We start from the raw sequence: 20,777 nt of genomic DNA on the forward strand, positions 1-20,777 counted from the left end.
AAAAAAAAAAAAAAAAAAAAAAAAAAAAAGCTTATTTTGTGTTCCTCTTTTAGTCTTTGTCAGAAGAAGATAAAATTAGATTAATATATATGTCTGTCTATTTTGTTACTGCAGAAAGCTAGAAGTTCTGTTGCAAGTCTTACATTTTATTTCATGTTCCTGGCTCAGACACAAACATCCATAGGTTTTGCATGGATTATGTAACGGAGATTCACTGTTCTTCAGAGAATCAGCTTTAGGACTGATGGAGTTCAACACCYATCTGTTCCTTCCAGGAGTCTCTCAGCTTGAAGTACCTCTAGAATTTCAGGAGAACTCTTAGTTACAATTCAGAAAAAAAAGATATCCTAATCTGACTCACACATCACTTGAAACTGCGCAGAGAAAAAGTTGATAAACTTAGTTTTGTTGTTTCCTTGCCATCACCTATATTTAGCGTAATAGTATGCTAAGTACTATTATTTTCCTTTCCATAAAAGACATTTTGGGTTTAAAAATGGGAATGAAAAGGGACAATCGCAATTAACGGTTTGTAAAGAATCTTCATCCAGCTTGGTTTGCCTGTCTTACTTTTCTTTCCCTTCTAATGTGTACAATAATTCTATTGCACTGCTTGAATGATATTTCCATTAATCACAGGCAAAAATAAGTTAATGATGGCTATGGAATAGAGGTTGGCTAGAGGCACATGGCCCTCACCATGCCTCCAAAATGCTGCTTTGTCAAGAAAATGCTATGTCTCTCCAAAACACCTGCTTTTGAATCTCATGAGTTACAAAGAACTGGTTTGTCTTCATCCTTCTCAGGTTAGTTTGCAAGGACTACAGAMGTCAAGGAGAAGTGAGAGGACACATCAAGAAAAATTGTCCCTATTTTTTAAAATCATTTATTTCTGTTTTGTCTTCAAGAATGTCTTTAAAAAAGAATGAGATTTTGCTGTCACAAAGAAGTTACTCCTGCATTGAAAATTAGGTAATTCCYGTTAATATTTTTCATTCACCAAAAACATGCAAAAATATTTCCCCTGACATGGCAATCCTGACAGGATGTCCTGTTCCAGATCCAATTTCTAGAATGGACTGCATGAGTTGTATCACCCTCTGCAAGGCTCATCTCTCACAGCTGGTTTATCCATACACAGGGATATGAGATATAGTGACTGTAATTGCTCAGTGTGTTTTGAGTTGTTTCATGTGCATTAAAAATGTTTAGCTCTTTCAGGAGGAATTAAACAGATTTTTTTTTTTTTTAGCCTTTCCTCCCCAATTTTTTTCTTTCCCCCCAAAGGGATTTATAAATAGCATCCACAATCCACATGGCATGAATTGCAAATGTAATCACCAGCACAAATAAAGGTTAAAAGGCTCAGAAGCATTGAGATCTGCTACTTTGGCAAACAAAGGCTGAATTGTTCAGGGGACAGGAAGCAGAGCAAAAGATTTTGTTGCACTGTGGGAAAGTGCTGATCAATCTTCAAACCAATGGTAATACCTTCAGTTGTATTAAAGAAGCCAGAAGAATTTTGGTRGTGCATAAATCCTGCCAGTACTGAATCCACGCAGCTCTTCTGTTCACCTTGTCATTTCATGTGCCTAATTCTTCATTCCAGCAGCTACTTACAGATTGGCATTTGAGGTTTAATTGATACCTAGTGTGCTGCTGGAATGTAATGTCTCCCTTAGTAAAATTTATTCTTTATTGTGCTCAGGAGGAACATTTTTGTAATTTACTGGGCACTTCTGGGAAGTGAAAACATTATAATTGTCACAGAAAAGACACATGCAAACATATTTCCCTTTACTTAATTTACTGTTGTGATGAACCGACATCTCAATACATTTGTAACAGAGCAAGACTATGCAAAGGAAGAAATAATATTTTACAGACCACATAAATCAATGTCACTCTGCTGATGCTAATGTATTCTCATAAACCTGAGAAGYTGAGAATCTGTCCCACAAACCATCTGTCACTACTGATACCTTGAMTATCCAGTGAATGGCTGACACTGAATATCCAGGTAGCTTTAAGTTATATTTGAAGACACCAATTCATTTTTTCATACTTAAAATGTGCTGAAATGGAGACAGAATTGTAATGACCTTAAGAAAATTTTACTTCTTAATAATCCAGAAATTTTCATTGTGATAAATGTCTGATTCAAGAGGCATGTCACAGAACAAGCCTCAGGGGATGAAATGATTAGTTCAYACAGTATAAGGTTGTTTTTGTCATAAGTTTCCATACAACTTGTTTACATTCTTTCAAAGAAATGAGTTGTATTACTGTACAAATTAAGAGAGTAAAGGTCACTAATATAAAATAAAAGTCCCACATGTCTAAATGTTGCCCTTAATTTTTCCCCTTTGAGATGAAATAAATATTTTGCTCAAAATCCAGGGTGAATCTAAAACTAGAAATTRATTTTTACTATAAAAACTTTTGGGTTTTTGTATTTTGTAATGTGTGCTAGAGAATGTTTTTCAAATAATTGAAATTTTGTAACATTTGTGTATCAGAGTTGTCTTTTAAAATCAAATTCTAAAACTTAGAAATTAAACACTAACTTTTTTATGTTTTGGCACAAAGTATTGTTACTATTGAATGCAATTATTTTATATAAATATATAAATTATTAAAATTATCATAATTAAAATTKTGAAAGCCCTTTACAATCAGGAACATTTTAATTTGAAAGATAATCTGTATTAAAAATTGATTTTCAATTTATGATCTAGAGATAACATGGGAATGTCATTTATGTAATTATTTTTCTCATAAAAWATATACTTTAATTTTTCCCTTTTCCAAGAGAAATAACACTTAGAAAAAAGAGATGTTTGCATGTGAGGGAATGTTTGCAATTCTGCTGGCATTCTCTTTGTGTTTTGAGGAGTGGGAACRCACACAAAACTCCAGCAAGGACTTTGAAGGCTGTTGGTGTAACACTGTACTCAGGTCACACTGACCAAAACTTTTGGTAATATATGTTATCTTGGCTACTTGTGTTTCTTGAAATAGCAGGTATATGTGGGTGCTGTGTTGCAAGAACTCAATGAACAGAACCACACAAAAAAAAMCATTATTTTGTGAGCCATGGAATAACTGAAACCTTCCTCTTATACAAGAAAATGCTGCCAGTAGGCATAAAATAGTTTGAAAGATTATAATGAATTTGCAGATCACATTGTTTCCCAGTTTTAGATCTGTTTGCCCATGGGCGTGGAGGATATTTCACCCCTTCAGGGGTGTACTCTTTTGATTATTAAAGCACACATCAGTTTATACATTTTTTTAATTCAGATAAYTCAAAATCCTGAAAGTCAATACTTAAGCAAGTGTGAATTTTTTTGTTGTCAGGGTTCAATATTTTGCCCACATCAGAGGCACCAAAAACTACAAAATCAGGTCAAGAAGTTGAAAACTGGATGTGGATCAGTGCTGATACAACGATATCTTGTACATTGCTCATGCATACGATTGCTCTCTCAGAACAATTAGGGATCTGATGTTCAGGGTGTGACACTGACTGTCAGTGGATAAACAGGTGAGACACAAATGGAATGATGGATAATGATAAAGTAATGCTTCTGTTTATACATGAAAATCCATGAMCACCTCAGTCAGACTTCATGAACTGTGCTTTGAAGAGAGATGGAACTTTGTGCCAATCAATACCAAAATTTATTTTGGAGCACCTTACTCAGGTAAAAGATATCTCAGGTTGTCGAACAGTGTGGCACTTCCAGAACGACGTATTCTCAACACAGTAAGAAAATACAGAGGGGTCACTGATCCTTTGAGCAGGAGCAAAGCAGCAAAGAAATCAGGCCAAGAGCACAGTTCASGGAATGACTGTTCATAAGGTGTTTTCAGTAATATCTGGACCACAATGAATCTGATGATTTCACTGATTCAGTCATGCTTGACAGGCTATGAACTCGGCAAACAGCAGTTGTTCCCCTCCACCACTTTCTCTCAGAAACACTGTGCCTAACCAACCTGATTACACAATGATTAAAAGGTCATCAAATCTACTGAAGAATCTGTGCAAATAGACAGGGAGAAAAGAAGGAAAACAGGCAGAAACAGAAAATTGTGTACAATCAGCATAAATGGAGAAACAGAGCATAAGTAGACACTGAAGGRGATAATGCAATTTTCTGCCAACTAACATTTCAGGAGAGAAAACACTAGCCTCAAAGTCTGTCCTTAGAGAGAAAACACAATAATGGGAAARAAGTTGCTTGAAGTTAGGGAACTGAAGGAAAGATGGTGATGTAGCAAAAATAATATACTTACAAGTTTCTTACAAAAATAAGAGAACAAATAAGAAGAACCAGGGTTTCTTGGTTAMTCACACTTTACATAAAAAATTTGGTTAAAACTACAGATTTCAGAAAAAAAAATAAGGAAGCTATGATTGTTCCAAGTGAGCTGGAATATTTCAATCTTTTATAACAGCAGTGAGAAATTAAGAGCTTCCATCTTCAGAAAAAGCACAAACATATGCATACCCAGGGGATTACAATGAAAAAGATTTCAATGCAATTAAATAAACATGCTTAGTTCAATCACTCTTCCAAATTGAAATGGAAGAGTTTGTTAGCTTGGGATTTATTATATTTGGTTGTTTGATTGTTTTTTTTAAATCAGGAGACATGCATTTATTTTGATATGTTCCTATCAATAGTGAGTCTCTTTGCCATAAAAGCTGTCTCTTACTTTTTTCTTTAAAAGTTCATAAGGTGTTGGGGCTGGAAAAATWGGTGAAATCCAGCATCATCTCAAAGGTTCCCATCCAGTTTACAAAGGCTATTTAAACACCATTTCTCTACACACAAGATCTGCTGCTACACAAGTGACTCCGTTATACATATTACTTCTCTGTGAGAAATGTTGATGTGCCCCAGTGTGTTCCAAAGAAATCGTGGAGCAGGAACAGACAAAGTAACCAAGTTAAAACTTCCACCTGTCATGACTGACTGGTGCATCTGTTGCTTACAACTCAGTCGAGCAGTCAAGGCATTCTGCTTAGATCTGCAAGGCCAAAAATCACAGATTTKTGAGGTACCTTTACTTAACATTCCCTTTTACATGGTTCTTTATAATTACCCTGCTGCTTTTGCAACAGGAGTAAAATTCAGATTAGGGGAGCAATTCTATTAAACAGTCCTGCATACTTACAGAAGAGAAATTACATTCGTGCTTTATGGTATTTATGAAAATTCAGGACAGATGTGACTCACTGGRGCTCAAGCAAAGTGAAAACTTATTTTATCCAGGAAATCAGTGGTAAAAAAAAAGTCCATTTAATGCCCTATGAATTTGCAGTTTATTTTAGGGGAATTTGCCAGTTGCAGACATAAAACCTGTAATGCAATCTAGCTAGKCAATGCTTGATTGCTACAAGCACAGAAGCCTTTTCTAAACTTCTGAGTGAACCTGAAGTTATAGATTTGGCATTGTTTGCAGACCACTAAATATTCCAGTTCCCACTAGTCCTGTACTGTCCAAACCCTGGTTTCTACAAATTGGATTGCTAGTGAAGAATTCAAAGCWGCACAAAGGGGAGGGAGAGAGGGAGGGAGAGAAGGAAGGCATGTGGCTGAAATTACRGACTTCTTACAAAAAGGAACTTGGAATGCCAACCTTTGCCTGTCTCCCAAGAAAATAAATCTTTGAATTAACTGTGCTCATGAGCACTTGAAATGAAAAGCCAGCTCGACTTCCTTCACTTTAACAAAATGAAGCACAGAGGTTAAAAATAAAAGATCAAAGAGTAGGAAGGAAAAAAAATAAACCCCAAACTGAACAAGCATATAGACTTTGGCACATAGAAAATTAAAACAGTTTAAAAATTGTCCTCACTTAATAGCAACCCAAACTGTTTGAAATAATTGCTGTTCAGCAACAGAGATAAAGATAWGCTACTTCACATATATATCTAATGACTTCAACATGAGGAACTAACTATAATGGAGTGTCATATTAAAATATAAAAACCGCTGATGGAAGTTGAGCAACAATCCAATCTCTAAAGTTCCATTTTATGGGGAGCTGCAGGTTTGGTGATTAGTGATGGGTGCAAAAGCATTATAAYTCACAGCAAACCTGATAAGTACCATTGTGATTATCCTTTTTAAATGCAAACAGCAAAGAGGACAACTGTAAGTATTATTCAGAAAGCTCTAGTTCCGAAACCATCTTTTTGAATGTCAAAATACAAGTAAATTTTGAAAAGCTGCATAAAATATTTTCTAATATCCTAAAATAATGTCTTCTGGAGCTTTCAAAGTTGCACACAYAAAGAATGAAAACATTTTTGATGTTTAGGATTTTTATCATCACAGATGATAAATTCAACTTCATTTCATATTCAAATATTGGTGACAGAATACAGAATGCAAGCCTTTCAAATGTGGAACATAAATATCAGCTGGGGRGAGGAAATTCAGTATAGTAGAGCAACAAATATATGGATTTTAACTCAAACATTTATGTTGAAAATGGATCTTTGTAAAACAGTTATAAAATAATATATGGCACTAAAAACTCTTAATTTTATGAAGTTATAGCTAATGTATTAGAATATATTTATATTGTCATTTAATTTTTTTTCTTTACAATGATAGGAAAACAAAAAAAAGAAGAAAAGAAGAAAAAGTTTCAGATCATTTCATTCCACTAACATATAATTGGATTATATATTTACTTTAGAATTAAGGAGTTGCACTAGCACAAGTACTTCTTCTTTAGAAGGTCCACATGTTCGGGGTCTGAATAACGAAAAAAGCCTTGGGTTATAGAAAGAAAATGAGCAGATCTGGCCTTCCTATTCAGTTCTGTCTCTTAATGTGGGAAAGCATACTCATCTGTACAACCACAATACATATGCTTTGATCCTTTCATCYTGACTAAAGAAATTCTGACAAAGTCAGCCTTACTTTTTAACCAATCTAGACTGTAGAGGAATCATGTGTATMACAGAATTACATATTCCCAAATGAATCAGATTCCTCTGATTAGTTGTGCTTCATAGCAAAGAAGCGTACTCAGAGTGGGTACATGTGTTTTTGTGACTTACCACACCGGTATCAGGACTCATAAATTACAGCACTTTTTCTCACTACTGCTGGCACAGTAGGGGAAACAGCACGATTAGTCTTCCACCTATAGTTTCATTTTTTTAGATATTTTATCAGCTGACGTAAATTATAGATACTTTCAAATCATTATAATTCACCATTGACATGATCATCTTGCTTACAATGACAGCAGTCAGACAAGTGCAAAATAAAATTCAAGAACAAAGGCATTACTTGTGTTGTTTGTGGCTCAGCCATTATCACTAGACCCCAAYCCTCCATGATTTCAAGTTGCTCCTGAGTGTATTGCCCTATTTCCCTCAAAATCTCAATGCAATATCTTCTTTMTCATGGAGCTGTTAATTCAAATASTACACAGAAACAACATGAAAAGATTTAAAATTTCCACGAGTTTAAAAAAAAATAAGCCTTCAGGAAAAGCAATATAGTTTCCTAGTGTTGTCTGGTCTGAAAACATACCTTTATACTGGTTTTCTTTTGCAATGTGTAGAAATTTAAAGATACCCAGAAGACAAATAGATATGCAAAAGTAGTCCCTGTTCTTTTATGTCAATATTATTCCATGTTTCTAATATCCAACCCCTAGAATTAAGAAGTAGTTTGGAAAGAATAAGAGTACACATTTATTCCTGGGAGCTGAGATTCCAAGAGCTTGAATGGTTGATGAAACATTGTCAGATTTCCCAGCAGCCATATTAAGATTTACTTTTCATACCAGTATGACACAAAAGCATCAAAACTGCACTCTGACCTTCATTCATGTAATTCAGTTAAAGCACATCAATCTTATTTTSTTTTCTTGGTTGAGTGGAGATCATGCTGTTTCATTGCAGGAACAATTTGTCCATGGTGTATTAAGTAGCACATTATGTGTTGGTGAAATGTGATATTGTAAAAAAAGAGGAATAGCTTAAGGAAAAGTACCTCAAAAAAAAAAAAAATCTATGAATTATCTCTTCTATGCTCTGCAAGATGATTGTCTTTGCACCCAGTCAAAGACAGTATCATGTAATCAGTTTTTACKCAGAATTTGGTGTTACTCCACTCCAAAAAGAAAGTAACAGAGACCAGTTCAAAGATGATGTCTGAGATTAAAAGGAAAATCACTTATCAAAGGCAAGACTGAAGAAGATTGAACAGCCTAAATTAGAAAATGGAATCTAAAACCTGCAGCTTGGTGGCTGCCTGGGTTTACAAGGCACTGGTATTTTGCAATATGTTTTTGCTCAGACCTTCASAGGCAAAGCTCAGTCTGTAATACATTTGTAGAATGCAAAAGTAAATTCTACTCAATGACACTGACTTGGTGCAGGGGCACAAATATCCAAAATGAAGACTTAATGGCTTTTTTTTTTTTTTTTTATCAATACCCATGACTGCCACCCAGTTTTCCATAGTAGTCAACTACAGAGAAAAGCAGCTCTCCTCAGAGGAAGAGGATGCAARCCTAAATTTCTTATCTACCAGGTGAAGGCTCTATCAGGAGGCAGGTAAGAGTATGTGCCCATGGCTCTGTGTGTGTAAAGATACATGGAAATATTTGCCTTATTCCTTTCTCTCTCCTATTGAGGATAATATCAGAAAGTGTTTTTTCTCACTTGTGATCAAAATGTATGATATTGCAATATTTCTTACCCTATTTACAAGAACTCATCAATATGATTTCTCATTTTGTTTTATGCTCCTGACATGTTTCAGTCTGCACTTTTAATTATGTTAACTAGGGCACCAATTTAAKGTAATTAATGAAAAAATATCCCATACTTTTGCTATTTTGTCTACAGTATCTAATCCTTACTTACRCAGGAGAAAGCTTTGATGATGTGATTTCATTATCAGTAACTTAGGAGGCTTTTCCAAGCAGCAAGGCTAGACTTACCAGGTTTTGTGGTTTCATTGATATAAAAATATCTGTGAGGATTATACAGTTTATTTMTAGTACTGAATTCTGGACTATGTACTTCATCAGACTGTAAGACTTCTTCTACCACATGTGGACATCAGTGCAATTGTACCTTTACCCTCTACATCGCCCTCATACTTGTGCTAAGCAATAAGGTTATCCTGTGACCTTCTTTTAGAGTGTGGTTGCCCATTAAATAAATGTTAATTCATCCCAGAATCATCATTCTAATAGATTATAATCTTAGGTTCCTTCTAGGTTGAAATGAAGACAATTGTTTTACCAAATGTTTTTTTCCAAGATGTTACTGTATTATGAATCCTTTAAGAAGTACAGAAAAACCCTTTTAGCAATGCAAACTTTTAACAGTCAGGCAATCCTAATTGTTCRTCTTCTAGCTTGTAAAAATGCTATTAGCACAAAAAATTGTAAYTCTGGCTACTTTGTCATGTCAAGGGATTCTGGACAGGGAATGGACCATATCCATGCATCTCTAGCAATTCTTGGTGGGAAAAGAGTTAATTGTAGTTGTAGATTTCAGACAAAACTCAGTAGATTGCAAAGGAGATAATCATGCCCAGTGTTCTTTAAATCCTAAATGCAGCAGTTCTCCCTTATCTCTCTCTGTAAGAATTGTGACAGTGAGCTTTCCATCTTAGTCTGGCTTTTTTTTAGTTTTTCAAAAACATATGATAAGATTAATACATATTCCCAAGATTTTCTGATGAAAAATAATATGGWTTGGGGTATTTATGCATCAGGTGGAAGCCCAACTATATTTTGCTTTGTGTGTATATGTTTTTGATATTTATTTAACATGGGAAGTGGAACATTCATTTTAGTTAGAAAATACACCCTACAGTTATGTTTTACACTTGCAGTGAGCTAAAACTTTCAAAAAGAAAATTAGACAAATCAAAGAGAAGAAAATGTTTCAAAAATAACCCAGGTATAATAGGCTATTAAAAAACTAAAAATTATCACCCAAATTTCTTTTTTTTTTTTTTTTTAGCTGACCATATTCTTTCCCTCTTAATAAAACTAAATCCTTCAGATAACGTTGTATGACATAATATTAGCTTTTTCCAATTTTTCTTTCTGCTTTTTAAGAGCTATTTTGAGCTACGCCAAGGTAAATAGCTCAACCCCTTACATCTGCTCATTCACATAAAATGTGAAAGTGAGAAAATTTGTGGATTGTGATAATGATACTTTAATAGGTAAAGTAAAAGCTGCATGTGGAGTTGTTTCCAGGAAAGTAGGGCAGCATCAAGGGTAGTGGTTACTTGGTAAGAAAAATGCCATGATTTCAAAGATCCTGTCCTTTCCCCAGGTTTTGTTGTTGTTGTTGTTTGTTGTTTGTTTTTTGGGSTTTTTTTGGGGTTTTCTTTGTCTGAGTACAACATCACGTAATGTGGAATATCCATTTGGTCAGTGGGAGTCAATCTTGGCAGTGTCCCCTCCCAGCTTCTTGTGCACCCCCATCCCACTCACACCCATTTGCACTGCTCAACTACAGCTGAAACATTGTGTGCTATAAACTCTGTCTTGGTCACAAATCAGCACCACACAAGCTGCTTTGACTAAAATTAACTCTACCCCTGAGAAAACCAGTACAAGAGCTCATTATTATTGCATTTGATACACTAAAGATGTTGATGAGCATTAAAAACATTAGAACTCTCCCTGAATCTCCGTGGTGTTTCTCCAATTCCTGTGTGCTGTAAAATTCACTCAGATTTACATGAGGTAATAAGTTATCCTAGRAAGATACATCTATCTTGTTTACTTTCCTTCAGCCCATATTTGTGAGATCTTTCAATTCCAGTGCCTGATCCAGATATCAAATTGAGACCAATTCCTGTGTAGCATATTAACCAATTTTAACAGGCAAGACCTGTGAAAGGTTTATTATTATCTACGGTCTTGTCAGATAAAAAGACTGAGACACTTACCAGCTCTTTGCTTATGGTTTAAGGCTGAGTGGGAATGACCTTACACATTTAAGTTTTTAGGATTTTAACTTTTACATCTGTATGAGCCACTCTATGCTTCTGTTCAGTTAGATGATAAAATCAGGCTTAAAGCTCAGTTAATCTACCCTATTTWATCCATATCACTTCTATGCAGTTTAGATCTTTTCTTTAGGATGAGATGAACCGAAGYTGCTCTTTCTCCCATTTCACGACAAACCAAATCTACACAATTGAGATGGCACTTGGATGCAGTTTACCACATTTTACCAGATGAATCCAGATACCAACCACCTCATGACTGATTTTATTCTATTTTTGACACCAACTAACCCCATCATCTAAAGTATTTTAAATGTTGAAATGTTTTCATGAATGGTTTGTCATCTAAAACTGGCAAAGCTCTCAACAAAAGTTCTAACAAAATGAGATACTTAATCTAGTCACATTCAAGCACAGACTGCAAAAGGGTTCAGACGAAGAGCAGKTTTTGTGGGAGGACATAGCTGTTATCTTAGAATCAGAAAGCAATTAGAAACTGAGAATCTGGGTGTGTTAAATGGCCACAGCTAAAAAACGACCKCTGATATTCTGGTGAAATAATCTCAATATGAGAAATTTTAACAAAATCCTACTATTTTATTGCATCAGTACCACCATATTCTCTGTTCTACTAGAGCAATACGGAGAATCTCCTAATTGTTGCAGACTGCTACTAATTAACCAAGTGTACTTGTTAACCAAAATTAATAATAATAATAATTAATAATAATAATAATAATAATAATAATAATAATAATAATAATAATAATTTCTTCCAATGTTATTTATGCAGGGAGAAATTCACTTATTTAAGATTCTCAGCAATGTATTGCTTTGCACCTTGAAGATGATTTCTAAGTCCTTGACAAATATTCTGGGGAGATAAAGGGTATTAAAACTGGCCAATGATAAGAGATGAGACAGGACACTGAATCCTCAGTTACACAGATTTAGTAGTTATGGACTTTAACAGAAGGGCAGCAGCATTTATTCTAGGAAATTCTGTCTCTGAAAAACAAAAGACACTTCTTTTTTATCTTCAGAAGATAAACTTTTATTTTGTTGTAACTGAAAAGCTGCCTCACAGTAACAGCAATAACTTTCTCTGTAGGATGAATATGTTTCCTGACACAAGCACCCAGACATTCCTTGTTACAGTAGACATGGTGAAAGAGAAAAGTTTCACAGTTTAGTTTTTTCCTGCCTATATATTTTACCTTTCTCTGAGATTAAAAGAAGAAAGCAAGATGAGAAATAAAATGGAGTAGAGCAAGGCTCCATTACTATCTCTAAATCCATTCTAAAATATGACTGAATTACCTTTTGGCTTTAGTTAGCTCCACAAGTTAGATTCTCCCTAGTTTTGCCTAGAGGGCTGAAAAGATCCTTGTWTTTTGCCTTTTAAGACTTGTACAACAATTAACTGACTATACTGTTAAAGCTGTACAAATTTTTGGCATCATTATACATTGTTTCTTTACAGAAAATTAGCGAGACTGTAACTCTGACAACCTGAACTGCAGAGAATAAAAGTTTTTTCACATCATTATGTAAATCAGCTAATTAAAGGTGYAGAAATTATAGATTTGAGAGTGATGACATCTGCTAAATATGAGATTTTCTCTATATTTTCTTTTCCAAGAATACCAAGGAAGACTGTGTTACATCTCAGAGTTGTTTCATTCTTTCTTCACATACCTTTGTGTTCCTTGCATTCAATTCACGTCCAAACTTCACAAACACAGTGTTTAGAGATTTACTTTCTTTCAAATAAAACCTGAGAATACAGAGAAACAGATAATAGCTTCAGGGAGGTCAGGAAATGATCTGTCAGTAGGTATTGGCAAAAAACAAACTGCTGTTGCAACTGAAAGCGGATGCAGGTCATCAAAATGAAACTCTAGAGTGTTTGACTAGCTCTCCATTCTATATAACAGAAGCTTAAACACACATCTGAAAYGCAACAACTGTTTGGAGACATGCAAAGTTTGGATTCTGGAACCGTAGCTGAAGAATTCTTCTGAGGTGTTTGCCTAATATTTTAACCTATGTCTGGTAGGGGCTGTAATGGGTGCTTAGGTGTAGAAAGAGTTAAATATGATGCTTGTCCCTGAGGATATTCTCCCTGTCATCCAGTAATTAGTAGCCATCAACAGGAATTTCTACTAAAATTTATCTGCCCCCTTTCTTAATACATCACCATTAATTATTGCCTGGGTCTACTCTTGCCAACAGAGTCAGACCAACAAATAATTCTTCCAGAACTGCAGTTATCATCACAGATACATCAACYTGTATAACTCTTCTTGATATTAACCCTACAAATAAATAGGGGGTTTAATATCTGTCTCTTTATCATGTATTCTTCTAGCTTAATTTTCAGCTAAAACAGTATCTGCCACACTGAGGRCAGCTTTCCCTCTGATTCTCTGTTTTAACTACAATCTACTTCTCTTGAGTTTTCCCAGTTTGATACAACTTCATTGACATCATTGCCAGTCTTCATCAATSTCAGAGACTGAAATGTTATAGTTTATTACTTAAACATTTTAATGGAAGTCTTTTGCCCAGTATAGCAAAAGTGTGTTACAAAAACTGTGGAGAAGGCCACCACATCCTGAAATTACATGAGTCAGGCCCTGGACTGCTTGCTGATAGAGGTAAGACAAAGTGACTCAGTTCTGGGCTGGGAGAGACAAGAATACATTCACAGGGGCATCGAGCTTAGCATCTTCTGGGTGGAGACCGTAGCCCCAAGGGACATCAGCTGCCAGGCTCTCACAAACCCCACACACCAAAGCTGGGGAGAGAGAGGTACAGGGTGTAGTGGAAAAGCCTCTGGTCAGAGGCRGTKGATGCCCAGGGGAGCCCARYTGCAGGGGAACCCTSACCCCAGGAAAAGCTCATCCCCATGAAGGACAGCTGAAGGGGTGTCATGACCCCATCAAAGTCCCCCCAAAGGGATCCCCAGACCTACACCAGGGATGATACAACAATCCCCAGCATTGCAAGGGGCAGTGTCAATCCTCACCCCTGCAGGGGAGGCACCTGGGCATTACAATCTACCCAAAATGTGCATTAATCCACTGGTTCTGTACTCTTCAGTGTGGCGTGGCACATGGTGGTGGCAGTGGCAAGGGGGGACCCTCATTGCCGAGACCCCCAGATGGAGCGGACCAACAAGATGTTGGGACATTGATGTGCTTCTACCTAACCCCTGTCACTCTCTCCCTGTATCCCCAACTCCCAAGCACATCTCTATTTCTATTTCTTTCTTTTCTTTTTCTTTCTATCTGCTTCTTTYACTRTTAAATAAAATATATCAATTTTTTTGGCACCAACATCTAACCTCGTTTGGTTTCAATCCTGGTTTTTTGGGTATATTTTGAAACTTTCTAGGTTTGATCTGTTTTATTTGCAGAGTCTTAGCTTTCTTTKCTCTTCTGTATTTAAATGGGATTGCAACAATTAGAAACATTAACTTCTCCACAGAAAAAGAGCAGTCCCCTTCTCTCACTCACACACACACAAAAATGTGCATCCTTGTTTTATGACGTTTCCTCATTTCCCAGCTGCATGCAGAGGTAATCCAAATAGCTCTTTTAAATTCAGCAGCTATAAAATTAGATGTGATGAATTTTTTTTCTTAGTGCAGAAAAATGATTACTAGGAATGTTAAGTGACAAATGTGTGTATTTACCTGTTCTCCAAACCTCTGCTGCTAGAGCTGAATAACTTATGCATTTTCAGATTTATGTCAGATTCTTGGAGTTACATGCAGAAGCAGGGCTGTAGCTTTTGAATTCCTTTGCATGTGTACTCTCACAGTAGATGCAAATCAGCATTTGCAAACAAAARTATCTGAGGCATGATTTGAAGASAGAAATCTTTTGCTGCAGTRCATGCTTACACTGTTTCTTTTACATACATTAATTCACTCTCTGGAAATGCATGCTACAGGATAATAGAAGTAAAAAAAAAGAGCAGATTAAACAATATATATCCCAAATTATGGCATTCCTAAATAGTATGATTAATTGTRAATATTTTGCTGTAAATTTGGCAGAGATAGTTCATATACATAGAAATGTCTGCTAGAAAAACAGGTTAGAAAACAACATATTTGTGTGCTAAACAGAGTAGATAATAAAACACCTGAAGTATGTATAATTATATGTTTATGTATAGTTCTCTCTACTTAGTTTARATTAAGTATTGAGTAATGTTAAATTGCAAGTGCTGTGCTAACTACTCATAATAAGAACTTATTCAAATGTTATGACTCCACCTTTGATAAAATTTTATTGGAAAGCTGCTCATAAAATCTCATAAAAATTTATAATTTCTTGGAATGTAATTTTAAATAACAGCCTATAATGATTTTTTTAAATGTTAAATTAGAAAATGTCTTGTAAAATTAAACTGCTGCTTAATGCATAATAATATTTCATTTAAAACTTCCAGCAACATGTTGTGGCAGTATTTAAATAAAGAAAAGTTGTTAAGAATTTTAAAATGGATTGCTGCCTTTTTCTTTTTACACTTAAATGTAGCCTGCATTTTCTCATATGGCCAGCAGAAACTGTGGGTGGCTGATAAGTATCAAGAAATTCTCTCAGCTGGAATTGCTTGTCATTGTTTTGCAAAAGCAAAAGGATATAAGCACGGAAAAGAGTTTTGTGGTAATACATTTGTCTGCCCTTTTCAAAGCTAATTAAACACAGAAACTTTCCATATCATCTATCAACTAGGTTTTAAAAAAATTATTTATTGTAGAAAATAACCACATCACATATCAAAAGCAAAAAATGATAAGAAATAATTCAGCGTTCTATGTACTAAATCTGAAATGCACATTAATGGAGCACCAGCAAGTTTGACAAAATGCCATGGCATAATTATTTCCTAATTAGCTAGTGTAGTCAAACATGTAGGATTTACTGCTACTTACATGACTTTTCATTGTAGAACTCAAAAAAGGAAATGATAATGGCTTCATGCTGTAAAGACAATTCTTTTTGGTTTTGGTTCATCTGCTTAGTTAGTTTCAAAATGACATTGTATGCTGAAGCACCTCATGTTTAGCATCATTTTTTATTTCATTTTGAAATCTCTCTAGAGTATGAAATACAGAGTGACAAAAACACTGAATTGAATAATAAGTGCATGTTACAATTTTGTGTTACTATGTGCTAGCCAAGATCCTAATGCCAAGTCTTTATTGTAAATCACATTGATCTATAATTACTATGAACTGTTAAGCTTTTCTATTCACAAAGTCTTTGGAAACAAATCAATGCATCATACAGAATCAGTATCAAATACGTGCAACAGAAATGCAATTCTGCCTAAAAATATTGTAAAGTTAGATAGATTACTCTGAATTCTTACAAATTTTTTTAGTATTTAAAAGTAAAAAAGAGACATAAAAGAAAATGTTTGTTTAAGTCTTTGTCAAAAGAAAAAATTTTCTGAAGGCTTTTTTGAATTCTGAGAGGACTGATCTAATGAGCTGTATTTTACAGCTTGAAGAGCAAACCTACAATTTCAACTCAATTGATTGATATGGGTCAATCTGAAGATAAAAGACTGGCATTTCGAAAAGTGTCTGTGTTCCCAAACTGGGAGTACACAAGCATGTTGAGAGAATAGTACACTSAAATTCTATTGTGAAACTTTTAATGGAGATCAGGAAAGCATTTTAGCAACAAAGAGGTTTCAGATTTCTTCAAATATGGAAAGAAGCAACACTGGAGATGATTTTACCACATTTTTACTTTCTGCAGTTCACAGCTCATATTTAGTAACCRACTAGTTATGAAAAGTAAATTGTTGTATCCATACAAAAAATGCAATGTAAAAATAAACAGAATGAAATTATGTGGATTGGATTTTTTTAATAGTAACATCTTGTCCTTAAATAAAGGGCCAAGAGATTCTTAATATCCCCAGCATGACAAGTACTATGACTTAGAGGTCTTCTATACCCTGTTGTGTCCAACCAAACAGTAGATTGTAAGGTCTGCATAATGACTCAGCACAAACTTGCCAGCTTCTAATAACCCCCCACCCACACTTGTAGATTTTCTGATAAATCCTGATATGATCGATCCTTCTTTATTCAGCTTAATAAGGTCASACCCAAATTCAATGATTAATTTCCTACACAGTTGCAAAATATAGACCAGACTCTTTAATATATTGTACGTTACTTGAAGGCTGTGGGTCAAGAAATTTAACTGCGGTTATTTCCATATTRGAAGATTTGCACTCTGCAGTCTAAATGAACCTCATCAAGTAATTGGTAATTTAATTTATTGTATCTATCTGAATCAGAAAGCAGTTGTATCAAATAGGTTCTGGTGGGTTGAAGATCCAAACTTTCTATCTTTTTCATTGCATATATATATATATGCATATATGTAGTGTCTTCTTTCATTCTCCACTTCTCAAAACTTAAATTTTCAGAAAATCATTGTTGCTATTCAGAGTACATGTTGCATACTCCAGACACCCTGTAAAACAATTATATTTTCCAAACACAAGGAAAATTCTAATTAATAAGGTTACATATCCAGACAAAGATGAGCACTTGCCTTCACTTTGGAATGAGAAGGGGAGCAAAGAGCATGGAAATATTTCCTGTGCCTTCTATGATTTTTCAAGTTGGCAGCAGTCTCCTATGACAGAGCTGACTCTTTTACAAGCATGTTTTGAACAAGAATAATGTGAGTCAGGTCAGGCATTCCTCATTCAGCAATAATAAAAACAGGTCAAGGAGAAGACTTAGAACACTCAGACAGAAGAAATGTCATCACCCCCACCTSTGTCGCTGAGTGATCCATAGGTCTCAGTTCAGTGACCAATTGCATATATCACAGTATTGAAGGATGCATTGCACTAACAAATGGTGCACATGGACTTTGAAATCTCCGTCTGAAAGTTTAGCAGGTGCAAAGAGGGATTTGAGTTAGAAGACAGAAGAGGCCTACATATTGAAAGGAGAAAGATAGCATCTACCTCTTCTACAGTGCTTTTTATCAGCACATTTTAAAGTCCTTAAAGCTGGTTGGGTTTTGTTCTTCCACCATGTCCTTATTTCTATATATTCTTTTCAAGCGGTTCTATTCAAAATCAAATTTGTGCATGAAGTTTCCTGTAATTTAGAATTTTGGAAATTAATAGATAATTTTAGAAATAGTTCTTCCAAAAAGAAGAAATTTGCCTCACCTAGGTGCACATGACCCTGAGGCGAATTCCTTTTCTCTATAATCAATCTCTAGCAATTGACATAGTACTTACCTGTAGACTTATTGATTTACCATTTTGTGTGAAATATTCCTTGCAAAACWGCAGAGTGCTTTTAAATCTTAGTATTCTTTATACACTGAAACATGCACAGACTTTCAAACTGACAGTCACACCTGTATCTAAAGGAGATAGATACACATTTGTCCACCAATATCAACTCCAAGCAACAAACAGATATGATGCTAAAGAAAGAGCAGCCTGTTGACTAGGGAGGCAGTGTTTTATAAGCTCACAGAGGATAAAATTTCCATAAGAGGTGTTGTGGACTGATTTCTAGAAAAGCAGRCCAGAGTTTAATTATACAAACATATGATTTGAAAGATCTTCAAGACGCAGCTACCTACAATTTAATTGTCTAGACTAAGCTTGAGGCCTAGGATRTCTACATAGGCAATGTCAAAACAATTAAGGGGAGCAATCTCTACAGATTTTTGAATGGACAAAAAAATCACTAAAAATGGAGGCAGAAGGAATTGCAGATTGTTCTTTGGAGATTGCTCTTCYCAGCACGATTGCACAGAATAAAAGTCTAAAATTTAGGTACCTATACTTGACTAAAGTAAATCTCACCTTCATTGTTGCAAAACTGAAATATCTCTTCTAACACATTCCCAGAAGGCCACTAAAAGTATCACTCCGTGGATAGCCTTTGAAGTCAGTATTCTACTTTAATTATAAAACTGTATGCCTGAAATTATATTGGTTTATTAAAGTAAAACCCAGTAAGTCCATGCTAACTTGTTTTGAATGCTCTAAATTTTGCACAGACTCAGAACACTTAAAACCTTCTTTTTTAAATTCCTCTGAGGCAAACTGTGAAAACCAAACTTCCTACTGTAGAGCTGGTCATTCCTTGSCTTTCTAAACTCTGAAAACTGTAAATGATAATTCTGCTATTGAATGTGTTTGCATTTTCCACAGCAGGATAACACATTTTCCTATTTATGAACTCAAAAAATTCTACAGCACTTACCATAACCTGCCTACACAAGTGAAAGCTTATTTTTTTTGTGCTCACCATGGTGTGGTTTATTTCTTGATGCACAGAGAAGGACATTGTAAACAACATTTTAACACCCACTTCCCAGTTCATATTGAACAAAAAGAATGTATGGCTAGCCCATTTAAAGTGGAAAGAGGTCAATAAATACGTAAGAGCTGTTAGTCATGTCTGTAATCTGCCACATTCAGCCACAGGAATCACCATTAAAGAGGTAAAAAAGCTGATATTAGAGGTCTTGCTTTAACTTTGCTGGCTGYAAACAACTGACTCTGCTCTTATTTCTCCTCCTTTTGATGATTTCTGCCTCTGCCTGCATGACAAAGATAGCACTGGGATCAGAACCCTGGTTTTGGCACAGAAGACTCGAGCTGAAGGCTGGAGATGCAAACTGTGCCTTCCACTCACACGATTTACTGCAGAACATGTTCCACAGCACCACTCAGGTAATTCCAGAAGAAAAATTCTTTGGTGAATTGGAAGAGGAAGTGAGATCAAGGTTACGAGTTGAGACAAAGCAACCACCTCTGCTGCTCAACATTTAAAAGGGAGTGGGGTAAAATCAAAGGATTATTTTGTGATACTTGAGTATCAATTCCAGTACTGAACATAGCTTTAGTTTCAAGTAACATTTTAAACTTTTGGAATTGAAGAAAAAGAGGAAAACTACCATTTGAATTGGCATTCTTAATAGCAGTTCTCCATGGACTCAAGAAATGAAATTATGTTTCATATTCAGAAGCTAAGGTAATTACTGAAAGCTTAACTTGCCTGCTGGCTTTGAGCTTGGTCCAGTTTACAGGCCTCACTTTTTATTTCTTGCTGACTTCTTGAAGGAATAACTCAAATTATTTAATTCATGTTTATACCACTCATGTCAACAAATTATCAGGGTAAGTTTTAGTCCTTTTCATTTCCCTTGAATTGAAGAAAATAAAAGCTAAGGCAATTCACCCATTGGTAAGTACTAAGAAAGAGAATTTTGAAACACACTTGGTCCAGGAACATTATAACTTAACTGCAAAAATGTAGTTGTAAAAACTTAAAAGTGAAATAAAAACATGGTATTATGCAAGGTTTCCTAACCCTGAGATCTGACTCTACAAAATAATTTACTTTTTGATATCAAAGCATTTCAATCTCAACTTACTTTTAATAGATGGCTTTAGTGGCTGTATTTGTGATGACAGAAACCTTAGAGAACACATTGCACCAATACTGTAGCTCATGAAGAAACAGACGCAGTGTAGTGTATCATGACAGGCTGAAATGGAATTCCAGCCGTGTGAAGGTAAATTTTCCAGCTGTGCTAGCACAGATTGGAATAACTCACTCATGACTGCTGCAGAAGAAAGTGTCAGTCTATATCTCAAACTGTAGCTATCAACCACTTTGTACCACTGCCTGCAGCAGACAGGGAGAAATTCAAAAGTAACAAT

The sequence above is a fragment of the Malurus melanocephalus genome, unplaced genomic scaffold (assembly GCF_030028575.1).
Source record: "Malurus melanocephalus ecotype Western Australia unplaced genomic scaffold, MMel_1.1 scaffold_164, whole genome shotgun sequence".
In the NCBI taxonomy this organism is placed as follows: Eukaryota; Metazoa; Chordata; class Aves; order Passeriformes; family Maluridae; genus Malurus; species Malurus melanocephalus.